The 15,413-nt window shown below is 48.6% G+C and overlaps 1 protein-coding gene across 2 annotated transcripts in view; it reads left to right on the forward strand.

Annotated features, from left to right (window-relative positions):
• Window positions 1–15,413, forward strand: part of NEURL4 (neuralized E3 ubiquitin protein ligase 4) — a 288,408-nt gene that overhangs the window by 147,488 nt on the left and 125,507 nt on the right. The window lies entirely within an intron of this gene.

The raw sequence follows: 15,413 nt of genomic DNA on the forward strand, positions 1-15,413 counted from the left end.
GTATATCCGAGTATTCAGGATACGTACCTACGGGTACATACAGAGCCCTCTCATCAGCATGGGTTCAGGTTTGCTGTGCCACAGCAACACTTGTAAGTTTCGGGCTCTGCCTTTTGGGGCTGTCCTCAACTCCACCGGGGTTTACCAGCTTTATGGATTTTCTGACAGTTCACCTGTTCAGTGTATCCGAATGCTCCTTTCTCTGGACGGTCTCCTGCTTTTAGCAGGATCACCAAGGTACTTTACCGCCAGGTCAGGATAACCGTGGCTTCTTCTCGGCACAGATAATTAGTCAACGGAGAAAAAGTCCTCCCTGCATCCCTCACAGGGTTTTCTTCATCTGGGAGCACTGCTGGATTCTCAGAATCTGAGAATTTTTCTGGCGTAAGACAAGATCTCCACTCTTCAACTTGGAGTGTGCGGATATCTACGCAGTCGACATATGTCATTACTCTTTGTGATGCGCGGTCTACCAGAGTGTCTACCTTTTGGTAGGGTGGAATGTGCTCAGTTCCATTCCAGGCCTTGCCATAATTGACTCCCCTCCAGATGGATCGAGTTTTTTCCATCGGATCGCTGTTCGAACGATGATACTTTCTCCGGAGGCGAGTTGGTCTCTGTCCGGGTGGCTATGGCCATCTCGTCCAGGGTATTCTTTGCTAAAGACAGTGTCTGGTCCGCATTCGTTTCGGGGCAGTTGGACGTCTGTCGCTTCTGCTCTGCCACTTAACTTGTTGATACTTTAGGCTGTCTTGGACTTTCACTCTGGCCTAACCCATTTGTCACGGTAAACCTGAATAGGTTCAGTCCGACAGTGTCACAACAGTGGCTTCCATCTAGGCAACACTGGTAGTTGGGTGGCAATGTCAGGAATGTCACCCATTCTGACGTAGTCCAAGGGTCTTCTCCTGGCCAACTCTGCGGTGTTTATTCCCGGAGCTCTCCATTGGGAAGCGGGCTTCCTCAGCCGTCACGGCGTGCATCCCGGGGACTAGTCTCTTCTCCAAGAGAGGTTTCAACTCCTGGTGAGCAGAGTGGGCCTCCCTGAGGGGATTGATCCCCATGGCCTTCTGACTCAATCACACATTACCGGTGTTACAGTCCAGCTCTAGGAGTACTGAAGCTACCTTCAGTGACTCTTTGTCAGTGAAGTGGTCCTTCCACTTTGTGTACCTGTGTCCTCCGGTCTCACTTCTTCCTCGAGGTCTTCGGAAGTTTAATTCGAGACGGAGGGGCTTTCCTTCTGGGGGCTCCAGGTCGTCCCAGACATCACTGGTACTAAGATTTTCGGAGTCTCCTCATCGATGCTCCGTTCCTACTGCTTCACTATCTGGACCTGTTGTCTCAGGGTCCTTGTTTTTCCCTGGATCTGGATCGCTTGTCTTTAACTGCGCCCCTACTGTGGTCCTCGGGCTTCCCTGGCTCTGTCTTCATTGAGATGTTTAGAGCAGATAGGCCAGACTTTGCTGGGATCTGCCACGGACTGTGGCATACATAATTTTTATGGTATCGTACCTGTCGATACGATCCTCCGGTGTCCAGGATTTCCAGATATTCTGGCATTCCTTCCGGCTGGCTTGGGTTTCACCCTTGGCCTGGCCTTCCTGACAGTGCGGATCTCTACGCTGTCGGTATGGTTAAGATATGGAATTGCTCCGCTCTGGTATCCAGTTCATCCTTTGGAGTGTTTTCTGGATTATGCCTCCACTTGTCCTCCCTAGGGACTCCTGGGGAGTTAGTAGTGGTTCTTTGTTCCCTCCGGGGACAGTCAATGGAACCGCTGGTTGTGATAGCCATTACATGGTCTATTGTTTAAGCTCTCTCTCTCTCTCTCTCTCTTTCAGGGTGTTTAAATCAACCAGGAGAGTGTCTGAATTGGGAGCGTTCTCATGTGGCTCCCTCTTCTGGAGGGCATCATGTCAGGGTGTGAGTTGCTCTCGCCCTGTGTTTCTTCTTAAAGTGGTTTTTAGGTTCCATATTATTCTGGAACTTATGGTATGGCCATTCAGTTCCCAGTCCTCTCGGCTGGTGTGGCCTCATGGACTGTGGTCCGGCCTCTGTGGATTTATGTGATCCATTCAAGTTCCTGACGGAAATCGGACTCCTTATTGGTGGTCTGAGATTTCTGGTTTTAACAGGAAAGGATGGCCGGCCTATGGCCAAATGTTGGCTGGACGGCCTCGTATGTTTTCTTCAGGGGCCTACCCATGGGTAAGCCTTTCTGTTGTTGATGCTTGTTTTTTCTCGGGCCATGTAACCCTCGTGGGTGGCTCGCTGTGGCGCCTTGGCTGTTTTACCTTGCTAGGTGGCCACCTGGTCTTCTGTCCACACCTTTTTAAGGTTCTAGGCATTGGTTTCCTTTGCCTCTCAGGATGCTTCCTTTTTGGCGGCGGATTCTCCTCTCAGCACAGGAGCGTCCCCTCCCTTGGTTGAACTGCTTTGGGACATCCCCAAGGTCAACCCTGTGGACCCCCTATGGACCCTGAAGTAGAAAACAAGAGATATGGTAAGAACTTACCTTTGTTATCTCTGTTTCTACGAAGTCCATAGGGTCCACAGGGCGCCCGCCCTGACGCACCTGGCTTCGAATGGGCTGTGTGGCTGGTCACCGGTTTTCCGTCTCCCATTTCTGTGAGTATGGTTATCGAGTGTTCGAGTTTTCTCTCTTTTTCTCTCCTCCGGCCTTTGGCTACTTACAAACTGAGGTGCCTCTGGCTTGGGGGTGGGGTTATAGGGAGAGTGGACCCAAGTGCATCCTGGGAGCTAAAAGCTTTAACTGCGTGGTGCCCGGATTTGGTTCCCAACCTATACCCCAAGGTCAACCCTGTGGACCCTATGGACTTCGTAGAAACAGAGATAACAAAGGTAAGTTCTTACCATATCTCTTGTTATTACATACAGTATGGCCACAGAACACTTACCGTATGGCCAGCATCATACATATTGCATACAGTATGGCCACAGGGCACTTACCGTATGGCCAGCATCGTACATATTACATACAGTATGGCCACAGGGCACTTACCGTATAGCCAGCATCATACATATTACATACAGTATGGCCACAGAACACTTACCGTATGGCCAGCATCGTACATATTACATACAGTATGGCCACAGACCACTTACCGTATAGCCAGCATCGTACATATTACATACAGTATGGCCACAGAGCACTTACCGTATAGGCAGCATCATACATATTACATACAGTATGGCCACAGACCACTTAACGTATGGCCAGCATCATACATATTACATACAGTATGGCCACAGAACACTTACCGTATGGCCAGCATCGTACATGTCACATACAGTATGGCCACAGGGCACTTACCATATGGCCAGCATCGTACATATTACATACAGTATGGCCAGCATCATACATATTACATACAGTATGGCCACAGAACACTTACCGAATGGCCAGCATCGTACATATTACATACAGTATGGCCACAGAGCACTTACCGAATGGCCAGCATCGTACATATTACATACAGCATGGCCACAGAGCATTTACCGTATGGCCAGCATCGTACATATTACATACAGTATGGCCACAGACCACTTACCGTATGGCCAGCATCGTACATATTACACACAGTATGGCCACGGAACACTTACCGTATGGCCAACATCGTACATATTACATACAGTATGGCCACAGACCACTTACCGTATAGCCAGCATCATACATATTACATACCGTATGGCCAGCATCGTACATATTACATACAGCATGGCCACAGAGCATTTACCGTATGGCCAGCATCGTACATATTACATACAGTATGGCCACAGACCACTTACCGTATGGCCAGCATCGTACATATTACACACAGTATGGCCACGGAACACTTACCGTATGGCCAACATCGTACATATTACATACAGTATGGCCACAGACCACTTACCGTATAGCCAGCATCATACATATTACATACAGTATGGCCACAGACCACTTTCCGTATAGCCAGCATCATACATATTACATACAGTATCGCCACAGAACACTTACCGTATGGCCAGCATCATACATATTACATACAGTATGGCCACAGAACACTTACCGTGTGGCCAGCATCGTACATATTACATACAGTATGGCCACAGGGCACTTACCGTATGGCCAGCATCGTACATATTACATACAGTATGGCCACAGATCACTTACCGTATGGCCAGTATCGTACATATTACATACAGTATGGCCACAGAACACTTACCGTATGGCCAACATCGTACATATTACATACAGTATGGCCACAGAACACTACCGTATAGCCAGCATCATACATATTACATACAGTATGGCCAGCATCATACATATTACATACAGTATGGCCAGCATCGTACATATTACATACAGTTTGGCCACAGAACACTTACCGTATGGCCAGCATCGTACATATTACATACAGTATGGCCACAGAGCACTTACCGTATGGCCAGCATCGTACATATTACATACAGTATGGCCACAGAGCACTTACCGTATGGCCAGCATCGTACATATTACATACAGTATGGCCACAGAGCACTTACCGTATGGCCAGCATAATACATATTACATACAGTATGGCCACAGACCACTTACCGTATGGCCAGCATCGTACATATTACATACAGTATGGCCACAGAACACTTACCGTATGGCCAGCATCATACATATTACATACAGTATGGCCACAGAACACTTACCGTATGGCCAGCATCGTACATATTACATACAGTATGGCCAGCATCGTACATATTACATACAGTATGGCCACAGAACACTTACCGTATGGCCAGCATCATACATATTACATACAGTATGGCCACAGACCACTTACCGTATAGCCAGCATCTTACATATTACATACAGTATGGCCACAGAACACTTACCGTATGGCCAGCATCGTACATATTACATACAGTATGGCCACAGAACACTTACCGTATGGCCAGCATCGTACATATTACATACAGTATGGCCACGGACCACTTACCGTATAGCCAGCATCGTACATATTACATACAGTATGGCCACAGAACACTTACCGTATGGCCAGCATCATACATATTACATACAGTATGGCCACAGACCACTTACCGTATAGCCAGCATCGTACATATTACATACAGTATGGCCACAGAACACTTACCGTATGGCCAGCATCATACATATTACATACAGTATGGCCACAGACCACTTACCGTATAGCCAGCATCATACATATTACATACAGTATGGCCACAGAACACTTACCGTATGGCCAGCATCGTACATATTACATACAGTATGGCCACAGAACACTTACCGTATGGCCAGCATCGTACATATTACATCATACTGTATTACATACAGTATGGCCACAGAACACTTACCGTATGGCCAGCATCGTACATATTACATACAGTATGGCCACGGACCACTTACCGTATGGCCAGCATCGTACATATTACATACAGTATGGCCACAGAGCACTTACCGTATGGCCAGCATCGTACATATTACATACAGTATGGCCACAGACCAATTACCGTATGGCCAGCATCGTACATATTACATACAGTATGGCCACAGACCACTTACCGTATGGCCAGCATCGTACATATTACATACAGTATGGCCACAGACCACTTACCGTATGGCCAGTATCGTACATATTACATACAGTATGGCCACAGAGCACTTACCGTATGGCCAGCATCGTACATATTACATACAGTATGGCCACAGAGCATTTACCGTATGGCCAGTATCGTACATATTACATACAGTATGGCCACAGACCACTTACCGTATGGCCAGCATCATACATATTACATACAGTATGGCCACAGACCACTTACCGTATAGCCAGCATCGTACATATTACATACAGTATGGCCACAGAACACTTACCGTATGGCCAGCATCGTACATATTACATACAGTATGACCACAGAACACTTACCGTATGGCCAGCATCATACATATTACATACAGTATGGCCACAGACCACTTACCGTATAGCCAGCATCGTACATATTACATACAGTATGGCCACAGAACACTTACCGTATGGCCAGCATCGTACATATTACATACAGTATGGCCACAGAACACTTACCGTATGGCCAGCATCGTACATATTACATACAGTATGGCCACAGAACACTTACCGTATGGCCAGCATCATACATATTACATACAGTATGGCCACAGACCACTTACCGTATGGCCAGCATCATACATATTACATACAGTATGGCCACAGACCACTTACCGTATAGCCAGCATCGTACATATTACATACAGTATGGCCACAGGGCACTTACCGTATAGCCAGCATCGTACATATTACATACAGTATGGCCACAGAGCACTTACCGTATGGCCAGCATCGTACATATTACATACAGTATGGCCACAGACCACTTACCGTATGGCCAGCATCATACATATTACATACAGTATGGCCACAGGGCACTTACCGTATAGCCAGCATCGTACATATTACATACAGTATGGCCACAGAACACTTACCGTATGGCCAGCATCATACATATTACATACAGTATGGCCACAGAGCACTTACCGTATAGCCAGCATCGTACATATTACATACAGTATGGCCACGGACCACTTAACGTATAGCCAGCATCATACATATTACATACAGTATGGCCACAGACCACTTACCGTATAGCCAGCATCGTACATATTACATACAGTATGGCCACAGAACACTTACCGTATAGCCAGCATCGTACATATTACATACAGTATGGCCACAGAACACTTACCGTATGGCCAGCATTGTACATATTACATACAGTATGGCCACAGACCACTTACTGTATGGCCAGCATCGTACATGTCACATACAGTATGGCCACAGGGCACTTACCGTATGGCCAGCATCATACATATTACATACAGTATGGCCACAGAGCACTTACCGTATGGCCAGCATCGTACATATTACATACAGTATGGCCACAGACCACTTACCGTATGGCCAGCATTGTACATATTACATACAGTATGGCCACAGACCACTTACCGTATAGCCAGCATCATACATATTACATACAGTATGGCCACAGAACACTTTCCGTATGGCCAGCATTGTACATATTACATACAGTATGGCCACAGAGCACTTACCGTATAGCCAGCATCGTACATATTACATACAGTATGGCCACAGACCACTTACCGTATGGCCAGCATCGTACATGTCACATACAGTATGGCCACGGAACACTTACCGTATGGCCAGCATTGTACATATTACATACAGTATGGCCACAGAGCACTTACCGTATAGCCAGCATCATACATATTACATACAGTATGGCCACGGAACACTTACCGTATGGCCAGCATCATAAATATTACATACAGTATGGCCACAGAGCACTTACCGTATGGCCAGCATCGTACATATTACATACAGTATGGCCACAGACCACTTACCGTATAGCCAGCATCATACATATTACATACAGTATGGCCACAGAACACTTACCGTATGGCCAGCATCGTACATATTACATACAGTATGGCCACGGACCACTTACCGTATGGCCAGCATTGTACATATTACATACAGTATGGCCACAGAACACTTACCGTATGGCCAGCATCGTACATATTACATACAGTATGGCCACAGACCACTTACCGTATAGCCAGCATCATACATATTACATACAGTATGGCCACAGAACACTTACCGTATGGCCAGCATCGTACATATTACATACAGTATGGCCACGGACCACTTACCGTATGGCCAGCATTGTACATATTACATACAGTATGGCCACAGAACACTTACCGTATGGCCAGCATCGTACATATTACATACAGGATTGCCACGGACCACTTACCGTATGGCCAGCATTGTACATATTACATACAGTATGGCCACGGACCACTTACCGTATGGCCAGCATCGTACATATTACATACAGTATGGCCACGGACCACTTACCGTATGGCCAGCATCGTACATATTACATACAGTATGGCCACAGAACACTTACCGTATGGCCAGCATCGTACATATTACATACAGTATGGCCACAGACCACTTACTGTATAGCCAGCATCATACATATTACATACAGTATGGCCACAGAACACTTACCGTATGGCCAGCATCGTACATATTACATACAGTATGGCCACGGACCACTTACCGTATGGCCAGCATTGTACATATTACATACAGTATGGCCACAGAACACTTACCGTATGGCCAGCATCGTACATATTACATACAGGATTGCCACGGACCACTTACCGTATGGCCAGCATTGTACATATTACATACAGTATGGCCACGGACCACTTACCGTATGGCCAGCATCGTACATATTACATACAGTATGGCCACGGACCACTTACCGTATGGCCAGCATTGTACATATTACATACAGTATGGCCACAGAACACTTACCGTATGGCCAGCATCGTACATATTACATACAGGATTGCCACGGACCACTTACCGTATGGCCAGCATTGTACATATTACATACAGTATGGCCACGGACCACTTACCGTATGGCCAGCATCGTACATATTACATACAGTATGGCCACGGACCACTTACCGTATGGCCAGCATCGTACATATTACATACAGTATGGCGACAGAACACTTACCGTATGGCCAGCATCGTACATATTACATACAGTATGGCCACGGACCACTTACCGTATGGCCAGCATTGTACATATTACATACAGTATGGCCACAGACCACTTACCGTATAGCCAGCATCATACATATTACATACAGTATGGCCACAGAACACTTACCGTATGGCCAGCATTGTACATATTACATACAGTATGGCCACAGAGCACTTACCGTATAGCCAGCATCGTACATATTACATACAGTATGGCCACAGACCACTTACCGTATGGCCAGCATCGTACATATTACATACAGTATGGCCACGGACCACTTACCGTATGGCCAGCATTGTACATATTACATATAGTATGGCCACAGAACACTTACCGTATGGCCAGCATCGTACATTTCTACTTCAGTGTCCTTGGGGTATAGGTTGGGAACCAAATCCGGGCACCACGCAGTTAAAGCTTTTAGCTCCCAGGATGCACTTGGGTCCACTCTCCCTATAACCCCGCCCCCCAGCCAGAGGCACCTCAGTTTAAGTTGGTGCCCGGCCGGAGTTGGGTCACCGTTACTGCAGGGGGGCTGCTTAGCAGCCCCTAAGCTTAAAAGAGTTTTATTTTATTATTTTTTACTACTCTTCAGAGCGGCAGCATCAGACTGTCCAATGGACGTCTGAGCTGCCGCTCCTACACCCCGCCGGCGCTGCGACGCCAGTACAGATCTGGGGATCGCAGCGGGACCCCAGAGTCTGTACTAGCCGGGCTCTGGAAGAATCCCTGGGCTGCTGCCGGATCGACGGGGACAGGTAAGTCGCGTGGTCACCGCTTGCGGTGATCCACTTGTGAATATGCAGCCTTATGCCTCCGGTCTCTGGGGACAGACCGGAGGCGCTAGCGGTGGCGGCGGGCTCCCCCTCCATGGAGGCATACCCCGCGTGTCCACAGCCCTCCAGGGATTATAGCGGCAGCGGGAGCCGGCATCCCGGGGGGTTAATTGCTAGCCAGGGTAGGAAGCCTTCCCTGTCTGGCGGCTCCTCCCCTCAGCTCAGCGCGCCTTTCAATACTATAGTCTGGCGTCGGTGAGCTGCTTCCTCCGCGGGCCACGCTTCTTCTGAGTTCTCCAGCGGCCATTTTCTCTCGGTGGTGCTGCAGAACTCTTAGGATGTCAGTGAGCCCAGTCCCCCTGCGTACCTGGCCATTGTGGGTGAGTGTACACAGCGCTGTAGCCTTCCCAGACACTGAATCTGGGCAGTTGAATGTAGCGACATTGTGCAGTATATTATATGTCATGCTTATGTATATATATATATATATATATATATATATCTGCATTGTATGTGACTTATGCTAGTGCTGACTGTCTGCTTTTTCTCTCACCTGTCAGTGTATATCTATCCCTTTTCTTTATCTGCCCTAATACAGGTGTACCTGGGGTGGTTCTGAGACCTCACATATATATATTTGTTAATATCTGTGAGGTTTGTCACATACTGTTGCGTGCTGCACGTTGCCATATTTTAGATGGAACTGTGAGTTGCATACGCTGATAATGGGTCCCTGCAGCTAATCTTAGCGTCAGTCAGGACCGGTATGGTGCTGCTTAATATTTCCGTCAAGATAGTCAGATATATCTGACCAGGAGATTGCACACGATACTGCACCCATTATTGCTATCCTGCAAGTCATAGCCTGCAGGAATTAGTGCGGAGGATTTTAACTCAGAAAGGTTTATGTATGCGGCACCATCTGGTGCCGGGCCCCTTGCACGACCCCCTTAAAGGGCGTTGTTTCTCAGGATCCTCTCCTTTGAGGATCGCCGGGCGGGCCCCATTGTCGTCACTCGCTTGGAGTTACTTCACCATACTGCCCTTTTGAACTCGGGGTATCTCGCAATTTCTTGCAATTTACCCCTGTGCAACAGACTGTCGCTCCCCGCCGGGGTTTTTCACAGTACATGAATTACCTCCGATACCACATCGGTCTGTCATTCCCCTTGCAGGGATTACCACAACGGCCACCCTGGGGGATGTCGTTTTATACGAAATACTAATTGGCGTGATATACGCCCTGTGGTTACTGACCAGTGGCTCTGCCGTGAACTGGATGGTGTATTCGGCTCTTTCTACTTCAGGGTCCATAGGGGGTCCACAGGGTTGACCTTGGGGTATAGGTTGGGAACCAAATCCGGGCACCACGCAGTTAAAGCTTTTAGCTCCCAGGATGCACTTGGGTCCACTCTCCCTATAACCCCACCCCCAAGCCAGAGGCTCCTCAGTTTAAGTTGGTGCCCGGCCGGAGTCGGGTCACCGTTTAGTGCAGTGGGGAGCTGATTAGCAGCCCCTAAGCTTTATTTTTTTCTAAAGGACAGAGTTTTTTATTTTTACTTTGGATTCTTCAGAGCGGCAGCGTCAGACTGTCCATAGGACGTCTAAGCTGTCGCTCCGTCACCCCGCTGGCGCTGAGACGCCAGTACAGATCTGGGGATCTCAGCGGGACCCCAGAGTCTGTACTAGCCGGACTCTGCGGGCGCCCAGGACTGCTGCCGGATTCACGGGGAGCAGGTAAGGCGCGGGTCACCGCTTGCGGTGATCCGCGCATTTGAAATGCAGTCCTGTGCCTCCGGTCTCTGGGGACAGACCGGAGGCGCCGGCAGTGGCGGCGGGCCCCCCATACCCCGTGTGTCCACTAGACCACCAGGGACTTAGTGTTCGGTGCAGGGAGCCGGCGTCCCGGGGGTTAATAGCCGGCCAGGGGAGACAGCCTTCCCTGTTACAGCGGCTCCTCCCCTCAGCTCAGCGCGCCTTTCAGTATCCATAGTCTGGCGTCGCTGAGCTGCTTCCTCCGCGGGCCACGCTTCTTCTGAGGTCTCCAGCGGCCATTTCTCTGTGGTGCAGCAGAAATCTCTGGAGATGGCAGTGAGTCCAGTCCCCCTGCGTACCTCACCATCAGGTCAGTGTACACAGCGCTGTAGCCTTCCCAGACACTGAATCTGGGTAAGTTGCATGCAGTGTAATAGTGCAGTATATTATATGACATGTTTATGTATATATGTATATATCTGCATGGTATGTGACTTATGCTAGTGGTGACTGTACTTTATTCTCTCACCTGTCAGTGTATATCTATCCCTTTTCTTTATCTGCCCTAATACAGCTGTACTTGGGGTGGTTCTGAGACCTCACATTTATATACTTGTTAATATTTGTGAGGTTTGTCACATACTGTTGCGTGCTGCACGTTGCCATATTTTGAGTGGAACTGTATCAGTCAGGACCAGTATAGCGCTGCTTGATCGCAAGGCTTGGTCAGATATGTCTGACCAGGAGATAGAGCGTTATACTGCACCCATTTTTACTATCCTGCAAGCCATGTGCTGCAGGTGTTAGTGCGGAGGATTTAACTCTTAAAGGGTTCTGTATGGGGCGTCATCGGGTGCCGGCCCCTTTCACGACCCCCTTGGGCGGTTTGTTTTCTCGGGATCCTCTTAATTGTGGATCGCCGGGCGGGCCCCATTGTTGTACCTCACTTGGGGTTACTCCACCATACTGCCCTTTTTCATCTCAGGGTATCTCGCAGTTTCTTGCACTCTTCCCCTGTGACACAGACTATCGCTCCCTGCAGGGGTTTTTCGAGTATATGAATTCCCCCTGGTGCCACAATAGTCTGTCATGCCCCTTGCAGGGATTACCACAACAGCCACCCTGGGTGGAAGTCGTTTTTCTATGAAACGCAAATTGGCGTGGTTGACGCCCTGTGGTTACTTCCCACTTGGCTCTACCGTGAACTGGATACTGTTTTGGGCTCTTTCCCTCTTACACGGGGGGGAAGCCTATCTCAAGTATTTTTATCCCTGTTTTAGGGCTGGTAGCAGGTCCATTCTGGTTAGAGTGAATGTTGACCTGCACCTGTATCATACACCCTCAGTATTACGTGCCTTCTGGGTCCCTGTTGCTGACTAGCGGGTGGATCGCATGGCGGGACTCTGGCTGTTGCCAGATATGAGGTATTACAACAGTGTTTGGCCTCCTGTCCCAAATTCCCTGAGGGTCATCATGAGCCCCTCCTGGGGTGGATGGGCGTGTTACTCGTATGATTACAGACGTTACTACGCATCCCATTCCTGCGTGGTCGGATACTTCTGATCCGTAGGGTGTAACTCTGCCTGAAATCAGTATACTCGCTTTCAGGAGTTGTTACCCATCCTACCATGGCTATAGCATGGTTGGTTAATACTATTGCATACTGAGCTGATGTATTTGTAATGTTTTTTCCCCTCCAACACGTCTGGGGTTCAAATGTATTTGGTCGCTCACGTAATATATGCTGTTGTCATAGGTGGACATGCCTATATTGGATACCAGCTCCTAATTTTCAGAGTTCCGGCTGCGACGGTATCCTCCGTAATACCCTATGGCTGCGCTCTGGGAATGCAGAGGTGCAGATACCATCTATAGGGTATATCTTGTTGGGTCCTGACCTTGACAGTGGCAGTACAAATTTCCCGCCGTCAGCTATGCTCACTACGGGGCCTCAGACTATTAAGTCTTTTTGTCCTCTGGGTCAGCCTAAAGGTCTGTTTCTTCATAGACTGTCGGCCTTTACAAGGGCCGACATATCCAGTTCCGAGCAGGCCTGGACTGCCAGCCGATCCTGCTTCTGAACCTATGGATATATCGTCAGCCTGACGAGACAGGCCTACCACTGGGAGATGGCGATTTTCTCAGTTTGCCCGGTACTAGTGTCTAGTTGCCGCGGCTACGTGGGTAGGAGGGTACGCACTCTCTTTGCTCAGGCGGCCTATTTCCATGTGATGGTACTCAGGCCCTTATTCGGCACAGGGCCTTACAAATCCAGAAAGCTATACAGTTGTTGCGGTAAGCTGAGCTAATTGGGCCATCCCCACTTTCTCAGCGAGGGACTGGTTGTTCTGCTTTCTTTCTGGTGCGGTGGCTGAATGGTCCTCTTTGGCCTATTCTCTGTCTCATTTCCCTGAACCAGTTCCTAAAGCTACCTGGGCTCAGGAGGCAATCCCTATGCTCCATCATACTATGTTTGGAACCTGGGGACTTTATGGTATCACTGGATATACAGGACGCGTGCCTACGGGTACTTACAGAGACCTTACCTCAGCATGGACTGAGGTTTGCTGTATCACAGCACTTACGATTTTTCGGGCTCTGCCTGTTGGGACTGCTCTCAGCCCCACAGGGGTTTGCCAGCGTTTTGGATTTTCTGACAGTTCTTCTGTTCAGTATATCCCAATGCTCCTGTACCTGGATGGCCTCCTGCTCTTAGCAGGATCACCGGGGTACTTTACAGCCGGGTCTGGTTGACTGTGGCTTCTTCAGGGTGCAGACGTTTAATCAATGGGGAAAAAGTCCTCCCTGCATCCCTTTCTGGGTATTCTTCACCTAGGAACCCTGCTGGATTCTCAGAATCTGAGAATTCTTCTGGCGTAAGACTGCATCTCCACTCTTCCATTAGGAGTACATGGATGTCTGCGCAGTCGACATATGTCTTTACACTCTGGGATGCATGGTCCACTATTCAGTGTCTGCCTTTGGAAGGGTGGAATGGGCTTAGTTCCATTCCAGGCCTTTCCATAATTGGCTTATCTCCAGATGGAACAAGTTTTTTCTGTCTGATCACTGTTCAAACGATGATGCTCTCCCCGGAGGCAAGTCGGTCCCTTTTCGGGTGACTATGGCCATCTCGTCCAGGGTATTCTTTGCTAAGGACAGTGTCTGGTTCGCATCCATTTCAGTGCAGTTGGATGTCTGTCGATTCCACCCTGTCAATTAACTTGTTGGAACTTTAGCCTGTCTTGGGCCTTCACTCTGGCATAGCCCTTGTTTCCCGGTGAACCTGAAAAAGTTCAGTCCGACAGGGTCAGAACAGTGGCTTCCTTTTTAGCAATACTGTTCGTTGGGTGGCAATGTCAGGTATGTCATACATTCGGACATTGTCTGAGGGTCTCCTCCCGACCATCTCGACAGTGTTCATTTCAGATGCTCTCCATTGGGAAGCGGGAGTCCTCAGCCATCACGACGTGCATCCAGGGGACTAGTCTCTTCCCCAAGAGAGGTTTCATCTCCTGGTGAGCAGAGGGGGGGGGTCCTCCTGAGGTGACCCTCATGGCCTTCTGACTCTATCACACTATGGTGTTACAGTCCAACTCTGGGGATTCTGAAGCAACCTTCAGTGACTCTTTGTCGGTGAAGTGGTTCTTCCAATTTGCGTACCTGTGTTCTCCGGTCTCCATTCTTCCTCGAGGGAAGTGTTTCAATCGAGACGGAGATGCTTTCCTGCTGGTGGCTCCTGATTGCCCCAGATGTCAGGGGTACTTGGTTTTTCGGAGTCTCTCCATCGATACTCCATTCCTGATGCTTCACTGCCCAGAACTGTTGTCTCAGGGTCCTGGGGTTTGCCTTGGACCTGGGTAGTTTGTCTTTGACTGCGTCCCTACAGTGGTCTTACGGCTTCCCTGGCTTTGTCATCGTTGGAATGATTAGAGCACATGGATCAGCTTTTGCTGAGACCTACCACAAACTGTGGCAGCCATAATTCTTATGGTATTATACCTGTCGATATGATCCTCTGGGGTCCAGGATTTCCAGATATTCTGGCATTCCTTCCGGCTGGCTTGGGTTTCACCCTCGGCCTGGCCTTCCTGACAGTGCGGATCTCTACACTGTCAGTATGATTAAGATATGGAATTGCTCCGCTCTGATATCCAGTTCATCCTTTGGAGTGTTTTCTGGATTATGCCTCCATTTGTCCTC

The sequence above is a fragment of the Taudactylus pleione genome, unplaced genomic scaffold (assembly GCF_031769625.1).
Source record: "Taudactylus pleione unplaced genomic scaffold, aTauple2 ptg001664l, whole genome shotgun sequence".
NCBI classification, from domain to species: Eukaryota; Metazoa; Chordata; class Amphibia; order Anura; family Myobatrachidae; genus Taudactylus; species Taudactylus pleione.